Source organism: Drosophila suzukii, chromosome 2L (genome assembly GCF_043229965.1).
Source record: "Drosophila suzukii chromosome 2L, CBGP_Dsuzu_IsoJpt1.0, whole genome shotgun sequence".
NCBI classification, from domain to species: Eukaryota; Metazoa; Arthropoda; class Insecta; order Diptera; family Drosophilidae; genus Drosophila; species Drosophila suzukii.
Window position 1 is genome coordinate 8307716 of NC_092080.1, and position 26362 is coordinate 8334077.

At 34.7% G+C, this 26362-nt stretch overlaps 1 protein-coding gene across 1 annotated transcript in view; it reads left to right on the top strand.

Annotated features, from left to right (window-relative positions):
• The first annotated feature begins 755 nt into the window (after positions 1–755).
• Positions 756–26362, top strand: part of chinmo (Chronologically inappropriate morphogenesis) — a 51254-nt gene continuing 25647 nt past the window's right edge. The window contains exons 1-2 of the mRNA XM_036815309.3: positions 756–1225; positions 2400–3467. The gene's annotated coding sequence lies outside the window, so the exon portion shown is untranslated. The remainder of the gene's footprint in view (positions 1226–2399; positions 3468–26362) is intronic.

Sequence of the window (26362 nt, forward strand, 5' to 3'; positions counted from 1 at the left end):
CTGCCAGCGACTGCGACTGCGACGCCAGCACAGTGGGCCTGAAACGTAAAAAATGAAATTAAGCTTATTTATACGTATAGTTACTTAACTATAAAAAAAAGTTAACAACTTGTCAAAATACGAAAGTGTATTTTATTGTTTGTTTGTTTAATTACTATATAATAGTAAATCTATCATTAAATAGTATGTTGTTTGCGAGAATTTGTTTTTGAGAGAATAACTATTTCATTGGTCAAATTGACAATTTGATGGGTTGGGCCCTTTTAATTTCACCGAATAGGTTTTTGTGTGTTGTAGTTGTGTTGGTTTTTATTTGTTGATATAGGAAATAGAACACTTTTAATAAGTTTAGGACTTTATATAAAAGAAGTTTTTTTGTAAATTCAAAAAATCGTATTATTTTTTGATGCAATTTTATAAAAAAATTTAAAACTAATATTAAATAAGTATTTCTTAAAGCTTTCTTTCTACACAAGTATTTAAATATTTATTTAAAGCAACACGGGTAGTTAGATATCATTTGTAATATTCTTATTAGAACAACAGTGGCACTACCGTTTTGCCCCACTGTGCAGAGCTGCGCTTTGCTGCGTTTTTACGCTCGCTCTCTTTTCGCTCGCCGACTGTTGCTTTGCTTTTGCCCCTGCTTGCATGTATTGGTGGTGGCTCCACACTCTCTGCCGCAGCCGCTGCCGCAGTCGGCGTCGCTGCCCGCCGGCTGATAGGCCATAAACGAAATTTTGGAACACAACGCTCGTCTATTCGGCCCTAGGTTTCGGTGGTGCTCGCAGCTCGTTTTGCGTTTTGCAGCAGCGTTTTGTGTGCATTTCGCATTCGCATATTCGCATTCTCGTGCAGCATAAATTACAGATATTACAGAACAGCCCAGGAAACTACAGAAAAAAAACTTAAATTTTTAACAATTTAAATACGAAAAACCACAAGAAAACGAAGCCGCTTGAAAACAAAACGAAAAAAAAAAACAAAAACAGTAATTCTCAATAATATATTTTCATATTCGAAGAACTGCAGCGGGTGAAGTGCGAAAAAAAGGCGGAAAAGTGCAAAAAGTTTGCGGCATTGAAAACTTTTTTAATTATTATTTACGTTTTGTTTGTGTTTCGTCGAGCAAATGCACAAAAAATAACTGTCCAAAGTGCATGTGTGTGTGTGTGTTAGTGCGTCGTGAGTGTTGCAAAACGATTTTTCGACCAGTGATTGGAAGGTAATTTTGAGTGAAATAAATAAAATTAATCAAATATTGCAATATTTCTACCAACACTCTAAAAATTGTGCGTGTGTACTTGATTTTCAAACACACTCTCGAACTCAGGGTGTGTGTGTGTGAGTTTGCAACTCGAATTTCGAAAAAAACAAATCAAAAGCAAACTGAGAAAAAGTGAAGTAAAAACTTTTATGCATAACGAAAACGTCTGCATTTTTAATCAAGCAACAACAATAGAAAAAATATAAGCAAAAGCAATAGCAACAACAAAAACAACAAGGAGAACATCGAACAATAAACAACCCTCCCCGTTTTCCGCCTCCCCCTGAAAATAAACACGGCGCAATCCCAGTGAACTGAACCCCTTTTTTGCACTGTGTGTTTATGTGTGTGTGTGTGTATGTGTGCCAGTGTGCAAAAGAGACAGAGCAATTAAGGGAGAATGGAGGAAAGTGCAAGAAGTGCAAGGAAAAAGGAAAAATGCAATTAATCCCCAAGGCACTTGTCCTGGAAAATGTGTTGAGGAACTATAAACTATCCATGCAAGTGTTGGAAAACTCCTAAAATCTCTATAAAAGTGTGAAAACTGTTTTAAAAATATAATGAAAAATAAATAAATCGTTGCAATTAAAATCTCAAACACAAAACAGAAAATCCCCAAATATTAGAAATAAAGACCTTATCTTCAAATATCAATGTTTCTTCACCGGCTTGTGCACGCACTTCCCCCATGTCCCAAAATACCCAATTCCCAACGCCAAATAAAGTGTTTTTGGGTAGCCTGTGACATAAAAGACATTTGCCAGAAGCCAAGTGGGAATTAAAATCCGAAAACGAGAAAATGAAATATATGTTGCGATAATAAAACCATTTATCCCAATTCACTTAACGAGTCGCACTGATAAGAAAACAAAATATGTCATGGGCATAAACATTTAGGGGAAATCTTTGAAATTCTTACTGAATTACAAAGTAAAGCAAATTTATTTAGAATTGTGACAAATTGGTATTTTTATCAAGTCAGAATGTATGCCTTTTTTATTTTTTATAAGGAGAATTTGAAATAAATAGCCTAAAAATCCACGAGTATTTTTTACTTTCTTTACTTTCGCACACTTCCAAATGCCACTCACATTTTCTAATAACGATTTTCCACCTGCTTTTATACTTGCAGCCAAATGTCACTGTGAAAATGTCTCAACGAGCCAATTTTAGCAACATCGAGACAAACATTCAACGACCACAACAATTCCGGCAAAGGCAACAAAATGCGAGTCAGGCAACAAATTTTGAACATTTAACTATCTAAATAATATAAAAAATATCAATTAAATTGAAAATAATTTCGGGAAATTAAAAAAACTCAATTTAAAAATGAACTGAAACAAAAACTTTTTCGAAAAACAACGCAAAATTTAAAAATTGGCAACAAAACTTTTTGGTCTTAAATCAAATTCAAAATAAAATAAATCAACAAAAAAGCGATTTTTGGCAAAGCTGCGTACAACAACAACATCAAATAATATACAACAACTTTAAATTATCTCAAAACGTCCACACGTGAAAATGTTTTGCAACTAAGATGAAAATCTAAATCAATGTAAATTTAAAAATCAACAAAAGTAAAACCAAAACCGTCAGCAAAAAAAAAACCAGCCCAAAGTCAGTTGAAAAACCGAGGGAAATCTTTTTAGAACAAACGCAAGAAACAGCAAAAATTTAAGCCACCAAATTGGTAAACTCTTCAAAATTATTGGTTCGGACATACGCAATACTAAACACAGCAACACAACAACAACAACAACAGCAGCCATAGCAACTACTACAGTGATCACTACAGTAAAAGCAACAGCAGATAAAACGTGTGTGTTAGTTTGCATAAAAATTTCGTTTCGATAAAAAAGCAACGCAAAAATATTTAACAAAAAGTAATCGTAATACATGTATTTATAAAATATATATATATATACCTATACATATATCTATGCTTACAAATTATATCGGAGAATATTTGGTAAACAATTTTTGATAAAAACAAATCGAGTAAAATACTAAATAATTAGCAACAAAACTGAAAATCAAATAAAAAAAACTAAAACGTTTTGGACGAAGTGCAAAAAGTGCAAGTGAGATAAAATAATACAAAAAAAACTTATAAATTCAAAATTACCACTTGTGAAAAGGTTTACAACTGAAGATTCTGGATTTGGATTAATGCGAAAATTTGCAATTGAATATTAAGGTAAGTTTGAATGTGTTCTGAAATGAGTATCTTTTATTTTTAAATTAATAAAAAGATACAAAGGAAATACAACATTTTTTAGAAATCTTTTTTGGTAGACTTTTGAATCCATGTTCCGAATTCCCCATATTTTGTTTAATATGTAGTCAATTTCATTAGTTATTTTTCTCAATGACTCTTCAAAGTTTCCCCACGCACGAAAAAGTGCGTAAATATGAAAAATGTTGTTTTAGAAAGTGTCCACAAACATTTGCAAACAATTACAGCTCGAGAAAAAAATAAACTCCGCCTCTAATTACAATTATAATTTATGCAAAAAAGAAGGAAAACATTTTTTTGGTCAAGAGAAATAATTGTCTACGCACTTTGCGTATGATTTATGACACTCAAAACTTGGAGTTGCATATTAATAGCGAGAAAAAAAGCAAAAGTTGCTTACTTGACATTTCTACATGTGTATAGATACATACATACAAACACACTGGCATATCAAAAGGGGTGTAGATACTTTTTTTGGGGTTGTGCATAAATTAAAAATATATTATTTCTGCTTCTTGCCGCTGCACACAAAAAAAAAATGCGTCGCAGTTGGCACGCAATATATATATGTAGATACTTTTTTTGACTGCGCTGCCGGCGCCGCTGCCACTTTGACCTACTTAGCAAACGCAGCGTGTTCCAAATTTTGTGCGTTGTGTACTTTTTTGTACCGCTCATTCCATCTCGCTCTCGCCATTGCCCCCTCTCACTCGCACTCGTTGAACTTGGTCAGGCATTGCGTGCGCTTGAAATTGTAGTTTAAGTTGCTCTGGGGGTCTTCCGCATTTAATTAAATGCACAACAGTTTTTTTCTCTATTTTTTGTCTTAAGTTTCTACACGGAGAACAATATTTTATAGATATTTTCCGTCTTCTATTTTATATGGTTATACTTTTATGAATCTACAAAGAACCCAAGAAATAACTTGTGGGCTTAGTTGTCTTAGAATCTGAAGTATCTACAATTTTTAAATTGACAAATTTTAATTTTCAAGGAACAACAACACCCAACAATTTAATATATCTAACCAATTTAATGTATTTTAAATATTTTACATACAACCTGAAAAGAATCAAAGATATCGGTTGTAGATACTTTCGTAAAAAGCAAAAAAATATAAAAGTATCTGATAGATACTTTACAAAATCTTTAAGAAAATGAAATGAAAGAATGGTTTTTATAATAAACATTTTTAAGATCTTCACGAAAATTAAAAACTTATATTTTAAAAATAAATTAAAATTAAAATAAATAAAATTTTTAATAAAACTTCTGTAAAATATGAATCCTTAAATATTTTTAAACACTAAATCTTTAGATCGAACACACTGTATAGAAGTATTATTAATGGGTTATGTTATATTTCAATATTTCTTTAGTAAATATAATTTTTTTTAACTGTGTAGCATTAGTCTTAACTTTTTTGTTTTAGTTTTCGTCTGCTGCATTTTCCGTTGTCGGAAGTGCTCTTTCCCCTTTTCTTTGCCTTCTCACGTGCATTTGCACAATCGTTAGGTTTTTTTCTAAGAATAACTTGTCTTTGGAGCAGACTGCGCGGCTTCTCCCCTTTTCTTCTTCTTCTTTTTAGCCGTGTTGTAACTGACGCAATGCAACCGACTTCATTATTTTCTTTTTTTTTTATTTGCTGTTGTTGTCGGCACTTGCGCAAAGTGTCTATGATATGCTCTAAACCCCCCGCAATAACCCCTCAAATTTTAACCAAGACGAACGCATTTCGGTTCTCTGTGTCTCAAATAGTTTAAATTTTATGACTTGCCACTGCAGTTGCTTGAATTTTAATGCGACCGATTACCAAGAAAGCGAAACAGAGCAACCGCGTTGCAAGAAATTGTCAGTTGTCTGATTGTTATAACAGTTGTTTTTCGAGGGGTTCCAGAAAAAACGGGAGATGGCGGTCAATTAAGATGTTCAAAATGCATTTTGTATGCTTTATGGAGGCAGAAATGCAAGTTAAACCACACAAATCGTTCATGGTTCATGAAAAAAATGATTAAAAACAAAGTATTTAAGGATAGGTATAGGTAATCCGTATATGTTAAACATAATTCAAAAACCAAATTGGGAATGGGATACTCTATCAGTAAAATGAAAGTGTCAATAAAAACAGTTCGGCCTATCACATTTTTAAGTTACAGACCTCAATTTAGAGAGATCCTATTTTATTATAAGCTAATTACTATTGCTGAGCTCAAAATCTTTTTTTAATCTGGTCCTTTACTATAGTAACTACTATAGTAGTACTTTTATTAATTTTTATGAATCTTAAGTTGAAGACACGCACTTGCTTTCCAAGGACTGCAAAAAACTAACAAAACTTTAGAAAAACTGAAAAAAAAACTTGCACGAGACTTGACCATAAAAATTCATATGAAATAATCGCTTTTACGAACTGCTAATTAGGCTTATCAAGAAGAGTGAGCTACATATGTGTTTCTTGGCTGCAAAGTGTGGTAGAAGGTAGGGCTGTAAACTGTCTAAAGGGGCGTGGCGGTCTGGAAACCCTTCAGTGTCACTCAATGTTGCCAATGTTGACTATTCATGAAGGGGAAGAGATAGAAAGAGAGAGAGAGTATAGGCCTATCTGAAAAGGGAATGAGATAGTGGGAAAGCATACTTTTTTTCTGGGAACTACAATAGCGGTTAATAAACTTGTTTTTACCAAAGAAAAAGTATTACAAATTGTTAATTCACTTGTCATTTGTAATAGAGACTGTATTGTAAAGAGTATTGTTTCAAAATTGCATTACTTACTTTCCAAGATGGGAAAAAAATTTGATTGATTTACATACATATTTCTTTGTTAAAAACATTTAGGAATAATGGATAAGTTTAAAACTAAATAAAATTATGTTTTAATAATTACTTTAAAAATCAACAGATACTAACTAAGATAGGAATGAATTAATTATGATTTGGCAACCAGTGTTGTATAGTCCTTGTGTAGGTCACCCCGAAAATATGCTAATGCCCAGTGTTGTGAAACTAATATTTTGCTCGCTGCTGTATGTGCAATGTTTATTGGGGTTTGGCAAACTCGATTCGTATTTTTTCTACCGTTTTTCGCTGGTTTTGTGAGGTTTTTTCTGGCCATTCCCCAGTTGCTAATTGCCAGTTGCCTTTTGCTCCACTTCGCCACACGCACACACACGCAATAAAAAACGAAACTTTTGCATGCAAGCAACGCCTTTGTGTGGGTGTTATCTGCAATTGTATGCGTGTGTATCTGTGTGGGTGAATATGGCCGCCGCAATAGTTTGCACAAATAGAAAACGCATTTCTCTCTCTCTCTCTCTCTAGTTCCATCTTTTTTTTTGAGCTTTGCTTTATCTGCATTGAACAGTTGGAATGTGTTAAGTTTCATTGCCATTTTTTAAGTGGGTGTGTGGTAGTTTTATATGTATATGTATTTGCATATGTATCTATGTATTTATGTATCTTAGGGGCTAGAGGATTTTGATTGAAAATGCAATATTGCAAGTAAGGATTACTATGAGTTTAGTTTGTCTACAGTTCTATTTTTTTATAAATTTCATCTTATCTAAAATATTTAGCTAAAAATATACATATAACATAAAAACACCAAAGTGTTTCATGAATGTTTCTTGGAATTTATAAAAACAGTAAGAAACCCAGATTCTTAGAAATTATATGTAAATAGAATTTCTGAAGTTTAAATAATCTGTTGGATCTAGTAAAAATTCCATATAAAAACTGAATCATAAAAAAGAAATAAAATTGCAGACGAAAAACAAAAAATGTCAATTTCAAAGCCATTACATCACAATCCAGAACCAAATGCTGATAATTCTCAAAAAGCAAGCCACACACACACACACAGAAACAAGCAAAGGGCGCAACAAATAAATAAAAAAACAAATTTTTACAAAAAGATACAACAAAAAAAGCACTGGCAAATGGAAGTTTGTACTATGTACAATAGCAAACAAAGAAATAAACACATAGGCCTATGTTCATACATACACACACACTTGTCATTCCATGTAGGAGTGCCATTTCCATCTCTTTTGCCCCCTTGCTAACCATCTCTTTCTATCCCTTTGGCGAACGCATCCAAATACAAAAAAAAAAGAAAAAAAAAAAAGAAAAAGCAAAAAAAATATGGCGTGGCCTACAATTAAATTGGCTCAAAGTGCGTAAGGGACAGCCTGCACAGCAACAAAAATAAAACTAGGAAAAAAAAGCGAAATAAAACGGCAGCAGCGATAGAAAAAACCTTGAGCTGGCACAACATAATTAAAAATGTGCGTATACGCACACAATAATAGGCCCCAATACATCCAAACTTTTGCAGTTCGTAGAGCTTTTCCCGCTTCACAAATGACATTCACGAGCAATAAATATCAGACTATACTATGCCAGACAGTCCAAAAACCGAAAAACACCATGAAATCAAAAAAGCTCTTACTGCAAATCCAACAACAAAACTAGGAAGTCTAAAAATGGTTTTAGCTATAGCAACAAAAAACCCTATAGTTCCTAGGCCTATGGGTGAGAGGGAGATGGGCATAGTTTTGGGGCTTTTGGCACGCACTTTTTTAAGCTTTTTTCTAGGCGCCACGCATTTCAAGGCAGAAGCTTTTCAATGCGATGATCAGTTCAAGATACAGATAGATTGGGGATCGTATAAATAATTAGTTAGAATTGTATTCTTTATGGAGTATTACTATTGAAATTTGGTATAGTGCCATCAATATAGTTATACAACCATGTTTTTGTTGAGGTTATCAGTTTTGTAAATGATTTGATCAAAACGGAATATTCTTCCAAGAGTTGTAAAAAATTGGAAACAAAAAAATATTGATGAATAACATTGGAAATAGTCCACAGTTTTCCAACAAGCTATAAATAACCAACATCCCAAATGGATTTTAGCTTAATCCAAAGTTAAATACTTCCTCTTTCAGAAATAGGAAATCAGATCTAGCCATTTCAAGTTTCATTGAAATGCAATAGTGACATATTTTGTATCTCCCTCTAACCCTAACCCTATCCCAATGCAGAAGAACCGAATCAACGGAACATAAATGATTATTTAATTGGAGAACCTTCGGTCTCCCCGATTTCTTTTTAATAACAGCTAATTATGTCAAGTATAATACACGCAAACACTCGAAAGAAACACTCAAAGACACATGCAACCATACATAATTCCCTTAAATTGCCGCAATCTGGAAAATCTGTTACTTCTTTGCCACACGAGATGTTTGTTTATTTGTTGTTATGGGTTTTTTTTTACCAACTTGACATTTTCTCCCCACAAGGGACATTGCTTTTGATGCGTTTCCACCTTCGATGCTTCCACTTCCTCTGCGTTTTCCTCCGGATTATACCCCTTTCCTACTACCCATCTCTCTCTCTTTCTCCAAAGAATCTTGAAGAGTGCACTCGGCGGTAGAAAAAAGCGAGAAGTGGAACAAAAAGCACAAAAGAAAAATGGTTAAGGAAATTAAAAAGCATAAAAACAACAACAGCGCCAGCTTCCGTTAAAACAAAGCGAACTCAAGTGGAAGAAGAAACAAAGAAAGCAAAAAAAAGGGTTACCAAAATGAAAGATAGAGAGAGAGGGGGAGATGAACACATATGCAGCATTTACCGTTAGAGCCCTTCGAGGGCGTTCTTTCTTCCTCCCTGTGGTAAATTTTTTTTTTGATTTTTTGTCGTTTTTTGTGTTTTTTTTATTGTTGCTTCTTTGGGTGTTTCTGGTTCGTTTGACATGCAGAACTTTGGATGGTTGGATGATGCACTTGGCTCCATGGGAAAATAATCAGCGGAGGGCCGGGTAATTTGTTGTCAAGTGGGAGGTAACGCAGTTTGTCGGTAATTTCCAAAAGGGTGTAATCAGAGGAAGTTAAGAGTGCTACTTGGGGAAACAAATGTTTTTGAAGTTCTACCGAAAATGGTAAAAAAAATTTTCAATTACATGGATCTAATATAAAAAAAAATAATTTACTTATATTAATTAAGCAACAAACCAACCAGAAACTTGAAACTTCATACATTAACCAATAAGAACATCAAAATTTCAGTTAGTAAAGTCAATCTTCTGTTCCAAAAATATTGGGATGCAACATTGCAATCCCTCGCTTGCTCTATAAAGTGCAGTCAAGCAGGAATTCCACCCCAAAAAATAGAGCTATGAATGTTAGGATTATAACATTGTCGTTTGCTATACGCTTCGTTGAATCATACATGATATATGTAGGTATGGGTATTATGTGGTTGCAAGTCACACTTTTGGGATATATGTAGGCCCGCCCTCCCACAAAAATCTCTTTTAACAATGTAACAATGCATTTACGCAAGTCTTGCACTTGCCCATCCGATGATGATGGTGTTTGCCGAGCTTAATTTATGGATTTTCTCAGACTTTTTGGGGTCTCTCTATTTTTCGTTATGCGTGGGTGATTCTGGTTCCCTCGACTCTTGGGCAAGGTGTTTCATTTACATTGCGATGACCTCTGATAAAGCACATTTAAAACCGACCGCCTGCAGTGGGGAGTATCTTCCTTTCATTATTTTTTTCGTAGGTCTAATTAAAATGCACCAACTGGAGTGCAACAATTTTATGGACGTGATTTACAAAGGAAGAAGCCACGAAAAAGAGTAGATTTTTTTGTTTGACTTTTTTGTGAGTCGTAAGGAAGGGGGCGCAACCATGAAATTGAATTGCTACTTTGAAGTGCACTCGATGTCAGTGGATGGGCCCAAAAAGGGTTAACTGCACACATGGCTGCACGGCTGATAGACAGCCCCGAAAATAGGTGAGGGGGCAGTAAGGGGTTAAGGCCGAGGTGTTGGGGCCATCACAACCGACGGGCCACCTAGTTACCCACACTAATTAAGGCAAAATGCAGCCAGGGCAACGCTTTTTGTTTCCTTCTATTTTCACCTCTTTTTCACTGGTCGGATATACCAAGTTCATTAGAAGTGTATATAAAAAACAGTTGCCGTGGGCGGTCTTAGTAGAGTTGCACTTTTTTTTTTAGTATTTTCCTTGATTGGAAGTAGAAAATACAAAGTGATTCATCCTTAAACAGGGATTAGTAAAAAAATATAGGATAGAAATGGAGGGTAGATCTGAAGTTGCATGAGTTTAATAGTATATCTTGAAAGCCATTTAAAATTTGCAGAAGATAAATCTCTAATAAAAAATATAACGGCTTTAGTATCTAAAGAGTATATTAGAATTGCACTTTTTTTTAGTATTTTCCTTGATTGGAAGTAGAAAATACAAAGTGATTCATCCTAAAAAAGGGATTAGTGAAAAAATATAGGACAGAAATGGAGGGTAGATCTGAAGTTCTATGAGTTTAATAGTATATCTAGAAAGCCATTTAAAATGTGCAGAACATATATCTCTAATACAAAATATAACGGCTTTAGTATCTTAAATTTAGATATGATCTTAAAATAAGAATAAATATATATATTTTTTAATTCTTTAGGTATTTTAGGGATGATTTGTATAGTAAAATTGCACATTGCACATACAATTAACTTCAAAAACATAAGAAATGTATCTTTTTAATAGCATTTTTATAAATCTGTTGGGAATTCTGTTTTAAATATATTTATTAAACTAAATTCTTTAAATATTAAACATTTTCTTTTAATTTTTTGCAGGTAAGCACTGGCTTTGTTCGAACTAATTAGGCCGTCGTGTATAAGCTTAACGTAAGTTCCTCCCACGATATAATTGCATAAAAAATTTCCCATTTCTATGGCGCATTTATTCTTTTTTTCTCTGTCGCATTTGTTTTGCATTTAAGTCCAGCCCCCCTTGAGGCATTTTCCATTTGCCAGGGTTTTCCTCAACCATCACTCCCCCCCCGCTCCTCGCACTTCTCTGGGATTCCTGACCATAAATTTTGCAATTAACGACAAATGTCACTTTGTCTGGCCGATGGCGACGTAGTCGACGACATCCGACCGTTGCAACCATTTTGCAGAAAAAGGGGGGTATACAACTCTTTTTCCTTTTCTTTTTTTTTCTTCTTGCTGTTTTTATTATTTCTGGGTGGCCAGAAACGAAGAGCTGGTTGAATGCTTTTAGCCCGGACCAGTGGAGCATGGCATGGCCTCTGAACGGGCTGAGTAAACCCACCCAAAAACCCCACCGCCCAACTTCTTGCACCACCACCCATCACCACCCACTTACGGTCTGCTCGCCCTGCAATTGCATTAAAAAGCATAAATTTACTTTAGCCCAGGCTCTGGGAACGTTATAAAATCCATTTATGCACTTCACTTGCTCTCTTTTTTGCCCCATCCAATGGAAGTGGAAGTGGCCCAGACCCCCCAGACCTCAGAGCCACCCACTTTTTGGGTGGTTGCATGCTGGTCAGTCTTTGGGTACCAGGTCCTAAAAGTCCTGGTCCTCTGCAATCTACAATAATTTCTGATTTCTTTTTTTGCGCCATGCCCATTTTATATTTTTGCTGCCAATTTCTGCAGTCCACGCTAGCGTAAAAGCGAAAGAGAAGGCACTACCTATATATATATATAGTTGGGTGGTTGGGCGATAGAAGCAATGCAATTTTTACAAAAATTCCAAACCAAACTGAAAACCCAAAACACAACCTGATCCCCAACTCAAACCCCCAAAACCCATTTTCCTTTTGTTTTGCATTGTGACGATGATGAAGTTTAATTTAGACACGACCCTAGTCCGAAGCCTCTGTTTGTAGGGATTTTTCTTTTTGCACCACCCGCATGGTGATCCCTACTTTGAATTTGAACCACTGCAGCCACTTCGAACCACCCTCTTTTTGGGGTCGGAAAACTGCCGGTGCATGTGATGAAGAGCTGGCCGGGGAAAACTTTTGCAAATTGTTTATAGAGAATGTTTTAAATGCCGGTTTTTGTTGAGGAATCTCTTGGCATTCTGTTAGGCGAAAGGCAGTAGCTTGAATTTTAGAGACCTGATTTATATTATAATATACTAAATAATACTATATTTAAATCCAACCAAATCTGAAAAAAAATTAAAGATACTTGCTTTAAAATTATTGTGATATCTAAACAACCTATGCCTGAAAAAATTGGTAGATTATAGTAATTAAAAGTTAATGATAATTAATAATGTTAATATTATAATATACTAAATAATACTATAATACTATATTTAGAAAAGAATTAAAGATACTTGCTGATACACCTGAAAAAAATGGTAGATTTTAGTATTTAATATTTAATGAGAAACGTTTGATATATTTCAATATTATCAAATATTTTTGGGATAGCCTTGATTCAATTTAACATTTTTCTTAATACATAAATTTCCTTCTAAGTTTTATTGCTTAGATTTTTCTAAAAGTTTTCAATCGTTCATTGGCTTTTCTATTTCCAAATGGATTTTCATTTGCATTCTGCAGTTGGATTATTGTTGTTTTTTCAATTTTTTTTTTAGCTTCTATGGGCATTGGACATTCATTAATCTTGCTTTCTCTGCCTTTCTCTCTGTGAATTTATCTCAATGGGTCCATCTCTTTATATATGGATGTATGTATATTCCACCTCTGCCTATGCACACTTTTTGTCCATTTCCGTTTTTTTTACTCCTGCTCTAATATAATTTCGATTTTCCAACGCTTTTCCAAACCACTCTAGTATGAGTGTCTGTTGGCTCAAAACTTCATTTCCTTTAGTTTTTGGGGCGTGGCAGAAAATACTGCAGTTCCCCCGACTTTTTACCCATCCACTCGTTAGATAAACAATCAGCAAACTGCAACAGCAGCATAAAATAATAAAAGGAACAAAAATTTAATTCCCATTTTTTGGTGTTGTATTTCCTCTTTGAAAGTTTTTGTTTGCCGATTTTTCTCAATTCAAACGAGTGTGTGTGTATAGGATGTTTTTGCTTCTGTGTCTGTTTTTTGTTTGCATGCGCTTTTCTGCAGAATTTTCGGCAATATTCCATTAATACTTTTCGGACCCCCGGGGAAATTTTTTGGGTTGGAGAGTTGGAGTGCACTTTGTTTGCTTTGTCAGTTGCGCCAAAGTTTTGTTGATAAATAAATTTTTTAGCAATAAATTTGGCCGAATGCAGAAATCAATTTTTACCCTTTGTGTTTTTGCTCTGCTGCATAAATAAATCATCAATGCATTGGGGGAATTTCGTATGTTGCCTTTGGGGGATCGAATTGCAGTTTGCTATGCTGTGAAAAAATAAATTCTACGAAGCGTGAATGAAAATCTAAATGGGAAAATCCACATGTCAGTCTGTATTTTTATCCAAAAAACTAAAGTCTATTCGCATTTTATGTTTGCCAAAGGGGATTTATTCCACTAATGGAATTGGAAATGGAAATGCATATTCATTTTGATGAGAAATTGAAGTATAAATATATTTTTTACTTGAATAAAAATTGCTTCTGGGAAAAGAGGTAAAGTTACCAAATACGGAATATAAAAGGGGTCTTTTTATTCAAAACATTTGTGTATTCAATCCTGAAATTATGCATGATAGTACTGGAAAAGTGCCCTAAAACTGAGATACAATTTCCAATTTTAAGAAATCTTAACCTTGAAAATAAGATCGATAATAAATAAATCTAAGATCCATTTCCATATATATTTCCATATATTATAAGAAATATAATATAATTGCATTGCACTGCATTTGCATTTGAAGCAACTAAGAGGTCAACCCTTGTTCATTCATCCAATCAAAGTCCTATAAAACTTATAGATTTCCCTTACATATGTACAACAGATACCAAACGTGTGCCAGAGTTGTCGAATCAAAAAAAAAAACCTTTTAGTCTGAACGAACTATTGATGGATACCCAAACTCGCACAGACAGAAAACTAAAACCTTTTATCAAAGATAAATAAAATGAAAAACGAGTGGGGTTGGGTTGGGAAAAGCTGCATGCGACAAATGCAGGCAAAAAAGGAAATGGAAATGGGAAAACCCAGACTCGACTCAGCATATGTGTGAGGTTGGATGGTTGAATGGGAAAGGGGAAGGTGAAGCTGAAAGCAAAGGAAAGCCTCTCGCTGAAAAAGCCAATGTGCAGTGTGTATGCAAAAAGGGGGTGGTGATGTGGATAGTCTGCCTCCCTTACTCCTTCTCTCCTCTCTCACTCACTCACTCACTCTATGCCCCGTCTCACTCACTCTCAACTGCAGTCGGCGAATGTGAAATAAATTAAAATATTTTTATCTACACTCGTGCACGTAGCCTGCAATGGAAATTGCCAAAGTCAGCTGCAAAAGTTTTCCCAAGCTTTGGAGTTTGGAGTTTCCAACCCTCTGCGGCAGTTTCACCCCCTCTTACTCAAATTTTCCTCCTTTTCCTCCTGTTCCTCCTGCTTCTTCCTCTTCTCTCACATTTCCAAAGTTTTGTTTTTGCAGAGTTGCATTTCGACTAAAAAGGTTTCATTTTTTTTGGCTTTTTCTTATTTGTTATTTGAGAATTATTGCTGCATCGTGTAGGAAAAGGGTTGCAACTGCAGTTGCTTCTTCTGTCTCCTTCTCTCTTCCCGCATCTTTCTCTTTCTTTCCCTGATTTTCCTACTCTTTCTTGCGCTCTGTCTCTGTTTTATGGCTTATATGTACATATGTGTAGTCTGCTTTTTGGCGCATTGCACTAACCGACTATAAATGAAATGCCGCATGACGGCGGCCCCCCAAACCGCCCCCTTTTTTTCGTTTTGGGGAACACAAGACCCCCCCTTTGGATTTCCTCTTTGCCCAGGCAAAAAAGTGAAAGTTTGTGCTGCTCCTTTTTTGTGTGTCCCTGCAAGAGAGAGAAAGAGTGAGAAAACAAGAGCCAGAGAGATAGAGAGTGGGTGAAAAACCCCCTTTTTGTGTGCTCTGCACTTTGTTTGGGGGTTGCACACCCCCCTTTTTTTGGGCCAAGTGTGCTGCAGTCGAGGGTTGTTGTATGTTTCATAATGATGACAGCCCAAGCTCCTGATGCTGCCCCATCATCATCATGATGATGGTGGTGATGATGACGTTGCAGGGGATACAACCCTCATGCAATGTTGTTGTTCATTGATTTTCTTTTTTTTCCTTTGCTTTTCTTTTTTTTTTTGCTTGCTCCTCTTTTATTCTAGCCAGGAAAAACTTTTTTCCAAGCAACAAAATGCATTTTTTGTGCGCCGCCTGCAGACAATGCGACAGACAGCGGCGGGTGGAAAAGGGGGTGGAAAATGGTTTGGTTTGTGGGGGGGTGGTGTATTTGCCTGCATAGAGAGAATTCATTTGGCTTGTCTGCGTCTGGCCGAAAAGTCTGGCAAGGAAATCACAGACGATAAGGAAATGAGTGAAAATTCATTTCAGCCTGCAATGTGCCCCCCTTCTACGCCTTTGTTTTTTTCCTATCCTGTAGTATTTTATAGTATTTTCACTATTTTCACCATTTTACTACGTTCGAAGTTTCTTGGCTTGACACATTCAGCCTGGTTTGCGGCTATAATTTGCCTGCATTTTGCCAGGCATCCCCTACTGTATTTTCTGTATTTGAGCAATTTATTGCTGGAACATCATCCTTGTCAATGGTTGTGGGACTTCCTCCTTTTTTCTATCCTTTTTTTTTGCTGAGTTTTTGTTTTCTGCGGCTTGCACAACTTGAACTCAAATGAATTTTCTTATCCTTCTCTTGACTCTTTTTTTCCCAACAATTTTTCATTAGGATTTCTATGCTGTCCTGCGGCAGTTTTCTCTAGTTAATTTGTGTGATTTGCTGCATTGACCAAGGGAAAAGGAGAAAAAAAGGGGTCGGAAGCTAAAGAAAAGCGATAAATCATGAATAGAATGGGAATAGAATGGTAGACTGCATGCATTAATTGGAAATCGTTGGGGAAGCTCAATCAGTCTACAGAGAATTCTTAAAGAAAATGTAGATGATTCATAGTATATGAGATAGTGCTTTAAAGTATAAACTTATTTATTTATTATTATACGAAATCTTTATTTTGAATGCCATCATTTTAAGTATTTTCCTAACTTTAATTCACATTTATTGTGTTGAGTTTCGGTTATGCCACCTGCAATTTGCAGATACGAATCTCAAGGCGTTACACTCGAGACACTTTACCACTACCAGAGTGAAAAAAGGGGAAAAGTTAGGTGGGTTTGGGTGGCAGCCCACACACCCACACTAAACACTTTCGATTTGGCTGCCAAAATGTCATAACTTTCGCTTTCGTTTGGGCCGCGAGCTTAACCCCAGACAGACCCCCATTTCCACTCCGGTTCCTGTTCCTATTCCGACCCAGTCCGAGAGTCTCGAGTCGCGGATTGTCGCATTTCCAAGTTGTTGCACGCAACCAGTTCCCTTTTATTTTCTTTCTTTTTTTGCAAGAATAATATATATATAAAATGTGTAGACAAGCTGAAATAAAAGTAAAAGTCATGCGACAAAGCAAATTTTTTGCAGTAAATTGCATGCGACGTTTTATTTGATTTTTTTGTTTTTTGTTTGTTTTTTGTATCATTTTTTTGAACGCCTTTTGTACAAATGTCAACGTCGTGACAAACAATGTCTGGGACCATTTTGAGTGCGACTTTGTGCACACATTAGATACATATATGTATGTACAAATGTATAATATAGTATAGTCAACCTCTTTGTGGCACTTGTGGGCGTCTTGAAGTGCAAAAGAAATTCAATTTCTTCAAGCCTCTTTCTCTCACTCGTTTGTCCATAGCTTATTATTTGTTGTATATCAATTGTTTTCTATAACCATTTGACATTTTGTGGTTAAATTAATAAGGTTGCTTTGTCGTTTATTTCAATATTTTGGGTGGGCGGTGTGTAATAGTCACGATAAAAATAAAGATACTTATGTGCGGGGGCTTGGTTTCGATGAAAGTTGCCTAAATATTTTTATAATTACTTTTGGTCCATGATTAATGCTCGCTTATAAGTATTTAAAATTGAAAGCATAACACATAACTAGTAAAAAATTGGGAAGTACTCTTTAAAGTTGGTATTGAAACATAGAGCTGATAACATTCGTATAAATAAGTAGCATATTTCAAAAAATATGTATTTTATTAAAACGAAATTAAGTTTTATATATTTAAACTTTAACGAATCCTGACCTCCAAAGAGTTAATCTCCAGCAATATCCATAAATTTAAAGAAAACTCTTTCCCTTTTTTGTTCAGCTCGCTTTTATTTGAATGAAAATAATTTTATGCAAAACCCAGATACGCACACACAGACAAAACAGTGAGAAACCTCACAGTATCTGTGTCTGTGAGTCATGTAAAAAAGTAAAATAAAAGAAAAAGCAAGACGGAGAAAGAAAAAAGAGGAAAAAAATGAAATCAAATTTATCTTGAACTTGAACTTGAAAAATGAAAATGAAGACATCGAAGACTGTCGACAATGTTTAACGTTTTATGGCTTTTGTTGGTTTTAAATTTTGAAGGGGTTACTTTAAATTCATTATATATGTTGATAAGTGTTGTTTTTAATTTTTATAACAATTTTGAACCATTTATAACAATGTAATATAACAAAATAACGTGATAGTTTCGGGATAAAAATAAATCAATTAATATTTAGCAATTACGGATGAAAATTTCAAACATTTCAGCAAATCTAAAAAAGTATAATTATTAATCCCTTGTACATTTTGCAATTAATTTGATATTTTTGCATTACTTGTATTTTATTTTATTATTTTTTCTGAGTTCGCTTGTGAATGCCAGCCGGCCAAAGTCAGCAAAAATATATTTGTGACTTTGAAACGACTCAAACTGCAATAACAAACGATAATAATAACTTGTATTTTTGCAAGGGGGTATATCATGAAAGGGGGTTAACTGCGCAAAAGAACATTGAATGCACACAAAATGTGTTTTAATGAGATAATCGCTAAAACAAAAAATGGGTGGAAAAAAGTTAATCGTGACAAGAGAAGCCGCAACTGAGTAGGGGCTAAAAATAACCGAGCGTACATAGGGAATATATTTCCATATATATATATATATATAAATATACCTGGGGATCGCAGAATATAAGTGATTATTGCATGTGCAAAAAATTGAGTTGCAATGCGAATGAGTGGGAGCAAAGTCAAACGCGATTTTCAATGGAAGCTCGTGTCATTTAGCGACTTTTAATTGGTCTAACATGGCCATCTTTAATTAGATAAAATATGAGTAGTTAGATTTATAAAAAAAAAGACCCACACGCGCTTGACTTATTGCATTAATGTGGTATAAAGCTGCTTGCAATTATATAAAATATATTATTTAAGTATTTCTTTCTACTCTCAACTAAAAATCTAACCAGTATCAATTAAAATCAACTAATGCATTCGTTATTAAATGTCAAATATCGTAGAAGCAATCAAGACACAACAACAAAATCACAACGCTTCCGTAAATAAACAAAAATCCAACAAAGCATTCGACGTCATTAGATAAAGTCAAATGAATTGTGGATAAATAAATGTACGTATAAAACGGTGAATAAAATGACATAATAGAGCAAATAAATGTATATACTTAAAGACAAAAAATGTAGCTGTATATAAAAGATTAAATTTTATTTTTTATTTTTTTCTGGCGGGATTAATAAAGTCGAATGCAAGTCCATAAACAAAAGAAGGTGACAGTTATGAAACAAATGTGCAAACGAGCAAGCCAGTATATGTTATATATAATATTAGAAAAAGTTAAAAAAAATTACAATCCATTTAGGTAATAAAAAATACATTAAAAGACTTTAAATAAATTCATAAAATTGTACTTATTTTTAAAACCTGAAATTTAATTAGATTTAATTATTAATAAAAACAAACGAAGTTTTGAGAAAAAGACTAATAAACCAGAAGATGATAGTAAGTTAAAATCACTAATTCCTGAAAATTCCTGAAAACATAAAACTGGTCATTAAATTTGGTTGGCAAACTAAGTACTTTACAAAGTTGGCAAATGTATCTGTATCTTTTCCATTGTATCTGTATCTGTATCTGTACCTGTATCTGTATCCGTATTTGTATCTGTATCTGTATTTGTATCTGTATCTGCGGTCTAACTGTTTGTTGGCAGTTGCCGTCGTCGTTTATTTTTTGCAGCTTTTGCTCGCCTCTTATTATTATGTATTAGCAATATTATTTACCCGCCGCGCTATTTGTTGTTTTTTTTTATCTTTGTGGAAGCAGCGTGGAATGAGAGATTCGTGGAATTGGGACACTTGTGTGCAGTGCGAATGGAATTGTTGTTGTGTCTGTTTTTTAGATATTTTTTTTTCACTATTTGCTTCCCCTTTTCTCGGCTTTCTTTCATTGCAAAAAAGTCTCATAAACTGCTGTTAGTTTATTCTCTGTTTGCGATTTATGTTCCTTTTTTTTGCGCGTGTCCGTCAATGTCAAATGAAACAATTTCTTTTTTATATTTATTTTTTTGGCTCCCTTCGTATCTTAAATGTTGTTTGTATTAATTGTTTGGGCAAATATTTTGACTAAGTTGCACTTGATTTTGCAGTAAAATTCCACTCGACCCATATGGCGTATGATTAATATATATTTTGGCTTATCACTCATTCGTTTCCGTTTTTTGGCTTTTCCAGTTGCACTATATCGCAGTGAAATATTTGTATATATTTCTTTGGAATTACTTAAAATGCAAAAATGAGCAACAAAATCTTTGGTGTTGTTTTTGTTTTCTATACTCGAAACTTGAAATGCGCAAGCAAAAATAACCAAAAAATAAAAAAATCGCACAAAAAACTGAATTTGGTGAGCAAACAAATACACACAAAGATTGCAACCAAGGTCAATGATGAATAACAGCAAAATGCGCTGTTCTCTCCATACATTTTTTTGTACCAGTCCGAGGAGATCTCCACATGCAGACCGAGTGCGAGAGAGGGAGCGAGATGGAGGCCAGAGTGCGACAGAGAGAGGTGGAGCCGAAATGCGTTCTTTATATTTCCTTCGCCTGACTTTCTGGGTTTGGCGTACAAAGTAAATAATTTGTTTGACAGGGAACTTTTTTCGGGTGGCATTCGGGGGTGTTCGACGTCAGTTCCACACATAGATCCGCCTTGTATACACCGAATATTCGCTGTATTTTATTTTAGTTGAATTTATTTGTGCATTGTCGTCGTTCTGTGAGTGCGAGAATTCGACAAGAGTTTGAAATTCGCGTCGAGTTTGTCAAGTGGTGAAAAAGTTTTGCATTTAAGTAGAGATCGTTGATCATGCAGGTGTGCTTATATAATAATCAGAATTTACGGGTAATGAGAGTTTTTACAATCTTATTTACGAACCTAACTTTGTGGGTTAATAAATAAACATGTTATAAAAACAGTTTATTCATACTTACATTTGCATAACAATAAGAGTTGCAAGTGCATACAATATAACTGGCGCCCAACATAGGGCATAACTAAATGGCGCCCAACATGGGACATTGTCGTATCCTTAATGGCGCCCAATGCTTATTCTCTCTATTCTGTTAGCTTGAACTTTATATTCAGTTACAATCTAAAGAATAAATATTATTTCTTTATCCATTAACAATCAAGGAGTGTTCAAACTATTTGACATTCCTCTATTATTCCCAAAAATCCTCAATGCTAGACCTCTGTCACTTCCTTGCCAAATGTTCCCACATAATCGTGATCATCGTGGTTCCGCAACGATTCCCATCGTTTTGCATACATCATGTGCATTAATTGCTTAATTGATTCACATTTTATTCAATTCACTCAATTTCGCATTCACTGCCATACACTTGAGCACACTCACACTCACTCTTTCCCATTTGCTCGGATCCAAATTCGCTGAGATCTCTAGAGTATTATTCTCACCTTTCATGCATGCGCGACTAATTCCTGGAATTCCTTTGACTGACTAACCCAAAAGTTGTTGTTCTCACACGCGCAGAATACAAAAGACAAGAAATGGCGCCGAATATCCTTGAAAAAGACAAACCCAAAGGAATAAAAAATATAAAAAAAACCAAACCAAAGCTGCCGGCGCAGTCGCACGCTGCAACAAAAAATAAAAAAGCAACTAAAACGGAAAAGATAAATCAAAAAGTAGCCAACACACTCACAAATGCAATCGAAAATAAGAAACTGTAAAAAAAGTCCAAGAAAAAGACGGAGCGAAAAAGCCAGCAATAAACAGTTTGATCCGTATTTTTTTGGTCTTGTTGTTGAGCAAATAACTGCATTTGACCTTGTTTCGATCCGCCTTTGTATGGGTTAGCTTAGAACAAACAAGATATATACACAGATACGCAGATACACACTATATACACATGTGCCAGACGGAGAAGGCGATAGCATGCTGTGTGCATGCGAATTCATATTTGCGAATTTTTGGTGCTTGTTTGCTTTGCTTTGAATTTTCGCTGCGCACGAAAAAGGGGAATAGAGAGAAAAAGATAGGTATAAAGAAGCAATATAGACGAGATACAACTAAATTATTTGGTATAAAAAATAAAAAAAAAATCATTGGTGAACTTGGATAAAAAAATATTCAATATCCAACAAAAAAAAAATTTTTTAATTTATTTTCTAACATTTTTTTAGCGGTCTTACATTAAAGAAAATGTTTTTAAAACCAAAAAAAGCACAATATAAATCCTTAGACCTTAAAAAAATGGTTTTTAGTACCTTGTATTGCTGCAATCTTTCAGATACTTTAAAATATTTCACTTAAAAACTTTCAAAAGACAAACTGGTTTAGGGTATTTGACAATCGTTATAAGAAAAAGATACATATATCTCCCTCCGTTTGCATTTGTGCTCTTTGCTTTTAATTCAGCTGCGCATGGCAGCAGCAATTCTAAAAAAAAAAGAGAAACGGAACTCCCACAAGTAATTCCCCCAAAATGGGAAATTTCAGATAAGTAGTGGTACCCCCATATCTTTCTCCCATTCTCTCTTTCTCCAAACGTGCAATTTCTGTTTTGCTAATTCTTGTTGCTTTGCCAAAAACAAAAACAAGAAAAAAAACGAAATCAAATGTAGGTTAAATTTACGGAAATTGCGACGAGGGCAGCAGACATATACAAAAAGTATCTGTGTGCGGGGTATAAAAATATAAAATAGCTATAAAGCAAAAACAAAGCAAAACAGATACGTGTTCAGATAGCAAGCACACACACACACACACACATGTGCTGGCAATGATGTTCTGTTTTTAATTTCGGCCAGTGTATGAGTGGATTATGCAATATTTGAGGGAAGAGACAGAGGAAGATAGTCCGAATGGATGACTAATTATATAGAATCAGCTGCAAACAGGTGCAAAGAAGTGCTTCTTTTTTAAGTAATTAGCCAACTGCGAGTGGTAAACATATTCTTATGAGCCCAGCAAACTGTATCTCTTATTGGAGTGCTCAAAAAATGAACACTTTAGTTTCGCCATTTGTGCGCATCCAATCAGAATGCATTCATTTTGAGGAACAGAGATAGCTGCACGATCGTTGCACTCTTCTCTTTCGCTCTGATATATATTTTCTTTACTTTTTTGCAATTCTTCGCTCGACTTTTGTTTTTGTCGTTGCAATTTCAATTCGTATGCGCTTTCGGCTTCGTGTGCTGAATTTTAATTCGTCGGCTGGTTTTTTGCATTGCACGAGGTGACTTCGTGATCATTCTGTTGTTGTTTTTTTGCAGTCGTGGTTCGGATCTGCATTATTCTTATTGGAGGAAAAAATTTGAGTGCAGTTGTGTGCAAAAATGAATAAGCAAAAATAAATAGAACTGATATATGTATAGCTTTACTTATTTCATTATTTCATTGACTAAATGTTTCTAAATACATGTTAAATAAATCATTTTATATATTTTAAATTACAATTTAAAAGCAAAACTAATGTTTTTCGATTATATTTTCTTTAATATTTTATTTATTTAGTTTAATATTTTATTGAAAAAAATATCTCCAAATTTACGTTTAAATAGTCCTCTATAACAATCTTTAAGACTGTAATAGCTCTTAAAAATTTTTAAAAATTATTTTAAAAATGCAAAACTAATGAATTTTTCGATTTTACTTTCTTTGCAGGTAATTATTTCCATCCTCTTTGATCAACTTAAAGCAACCACCCTTAGTAAGTAGTGAAACTGAATGAGATACAATATCTTGAGAATCTTTTGCTAGTCATGCCTCAGTAGCAGTCTTGCAAACCTGCCACGTCATGGGCAAACAATTCCGCAGTCTAAAGTGCGTTAAGCAATTTTAGTAAACCACCCCCTCCCCCCCCCCAGGATAACCATGAAAACCAGATCCATCATCTGAGCAGATGGAAAAAAGGAAACTTAAAGCCACCACCGAAAAGCGAGTTGAGTGCCACACCCACTCAAAAGAACTTAACCCTCGGTTTTTCGGTAATGCCTGCCGCTTGCAGCCAAAACAAGAATGCAATTTTTGAAATCTCGGCGCCGGAAAAAGAGGAAAAACATCCTTCGGGCACGTGCTGATAATGAACCCGACCTTTTTCGGAAGCATGCACCATCCCCTGATGGACTGTTAGGGGTAGCTCTATTTGGTCCTGGGGCCTTGGTCCTTGGTCCTTGGTCCTAATCCCCTGACTGCAGCCCAGCTGCTGCATCAAAGGATTTCGATTTCGTTTCGAGGGCGCCCAACCCTCGAGTGCAACTGCAACAATTTTCAGCCAGGGTTAATTAAGCGTTGCGTCTTTGTTGCAATTGCCACGATTTATTTTTTTGGGTTAAGGGTTGCAAGATGCGGTAAGCTGGCCAAATTGCCAATGTGACAGGCGCTGCGCGTGTGCCGCCTCACAAACTAATTGCAGTTGTTATTCACAAAATCCAGAAAAAAAATAAAAGGATAATGGAAAGAGGTTTTGGTGGAAAACGGGTTTCCTTTACATTGTGTATGTGGTGGGCAGGACATTCTGTACAAAGTTGCTTTGAGCTGGGAAAATGTGAAAACAAGCTATAACAGTTTTGTAAAAGGATTAATAGTTCGAGCATGGGGAAGATTTAACAATTATCTTAGTTCTTTCTTAATGCTTTTATTACAGGACTTTAGACCATTTTTTCTGAAATAGTACCTTAAATAGAAGCCCTTAAAAGTCAAGTCAATTTAACAACTTAAACGATTTTTTAATTTATTTAATTCTTACTTAATGCTGTTATTAAAGGATGTTATATGATTTTTTTCTGAAAGAATTCCCTAAATAAAATCCTTTAAAAGTCAGATCAATTTAACAAAGTTTTACTTCGTTATAAGTTTTCTACGAAACACCTCAAAGTTTCTTCAAGCAGCTACACTCAAAAAAAAAATCACCATAAATATTAGAAAATCGCCCGTGATTTCAAAACGCCATTGAATTAAGAAATATTTTCTTGATTATAGAAAAAATGCCTACAATTTAAGGAATTCGCCATAATTTTTTTTTTTTTTGTAATGAAGAAGAGGAAGAATCCCATTTTTTCCTTCAATTAATGGCGAATTTTTCTTGATTTTTTTTCTTGAAATAATGGTAAATTCTTACTTAAATTTAGGAAAGAAATACCCATATTTTAAGAGAAAGTGACTTTTTTTTATACATTTTGATGGTGGTCTAGCTGGTAAAGACGTCCGGTCAATAAACAATCGAACAAAAGTACCTGGTTCGAGCCCACGCCACGGCAAGTGTACCCTTTGTTTATTTATTTTTCTTTTTTTTTTAATTTATGTAATTTTTATTCTTATTAGTTTCACTTTTCTATTTACCAAATTGTTTAAACGGTTGTTAAAAAGGTTTAGATTAGAATAAACGTTATTTGTATGCTTAAAGCTGGACCAAAAGCACCTTAGCCCTCTTTAGTCATTGTATGACAAGAAGCACGCGTGGCCGAATGGTTAAGACGTCTGGCTATGGTGTGTGAGCAGTTGCGGGTTCGAGTTCACGCCGGGGTTGTCTGAGGTAAGGATTTTTCCATTTGTTATATTTATTTATATGTTTATAAAAAGTATTTATATAAAATAAATCTTTAATAAATTCAGGTAAATATAAAAATTTTCAGACTGTAGTATTCCCATGTAATAATTGCCATTAAAATTAGAAACGGTTTTATCCATTTAAAATTCAACATTGGTATACAAAACCAACCAAATTACTCAAATGTAAGGTGTAAAATGTAAAATGATGTAATCTTACATCATAAATATTTTTTTTCTTATTTTAATAAATTTTTCCTTAATTTTAAGGTTTATTACCATACATTTAAGAAAAATTTGTCATTATTTCCAGAAATGGCAAACCATAAATTCAAGAAAATTATTTATTTAAAATAAAGGTGAGTCGCCGTTGGATGAAAATCATAGGCGATTTTCTTGATTTAAAGGCGAATTTCTTGATTTAAGGGCGATTTTTTTTTTGGGTGTAAGAATTGGTTGTCATGTCAAAAAAAAATCCTTTTGTTTCCTTTTTAATGCTGTTGTTATTTTTTTGCCATGGACCTAGGGAAAATGACCAAAAGCAATCCTGTCGAATCGACTCGAAATGTTGCTGCCTCAATTTGACACATTTTCAATAGTCACCCTCTGGGATCCTTACTCCCCCTCCCCTGATTTTTCTCAACACTGTTGCAGCTCCCTCATCAATCTGCAAGGGAAAAAGGCAAGGAAAATCATTTATCCTGCTGCCTATGTACAAGAAAAGGAAAACAGAGAGGAAAAGCCAAGGCGAAAGAAGAAAGAGTCACGCCTTTGCCATTGGGGATTTTTCGGGGAAAACTTTGTTGCAACATTTTGTTGCCGCCTGTGCTCAATTGCTCAGGAACAACTATATAAAGAGGATCCTGGCTCTGGACTTTTTTAATAACATAGAAAAAGAGAATTTAACTTTTTGTTGCTTACGTCATTGGAAAT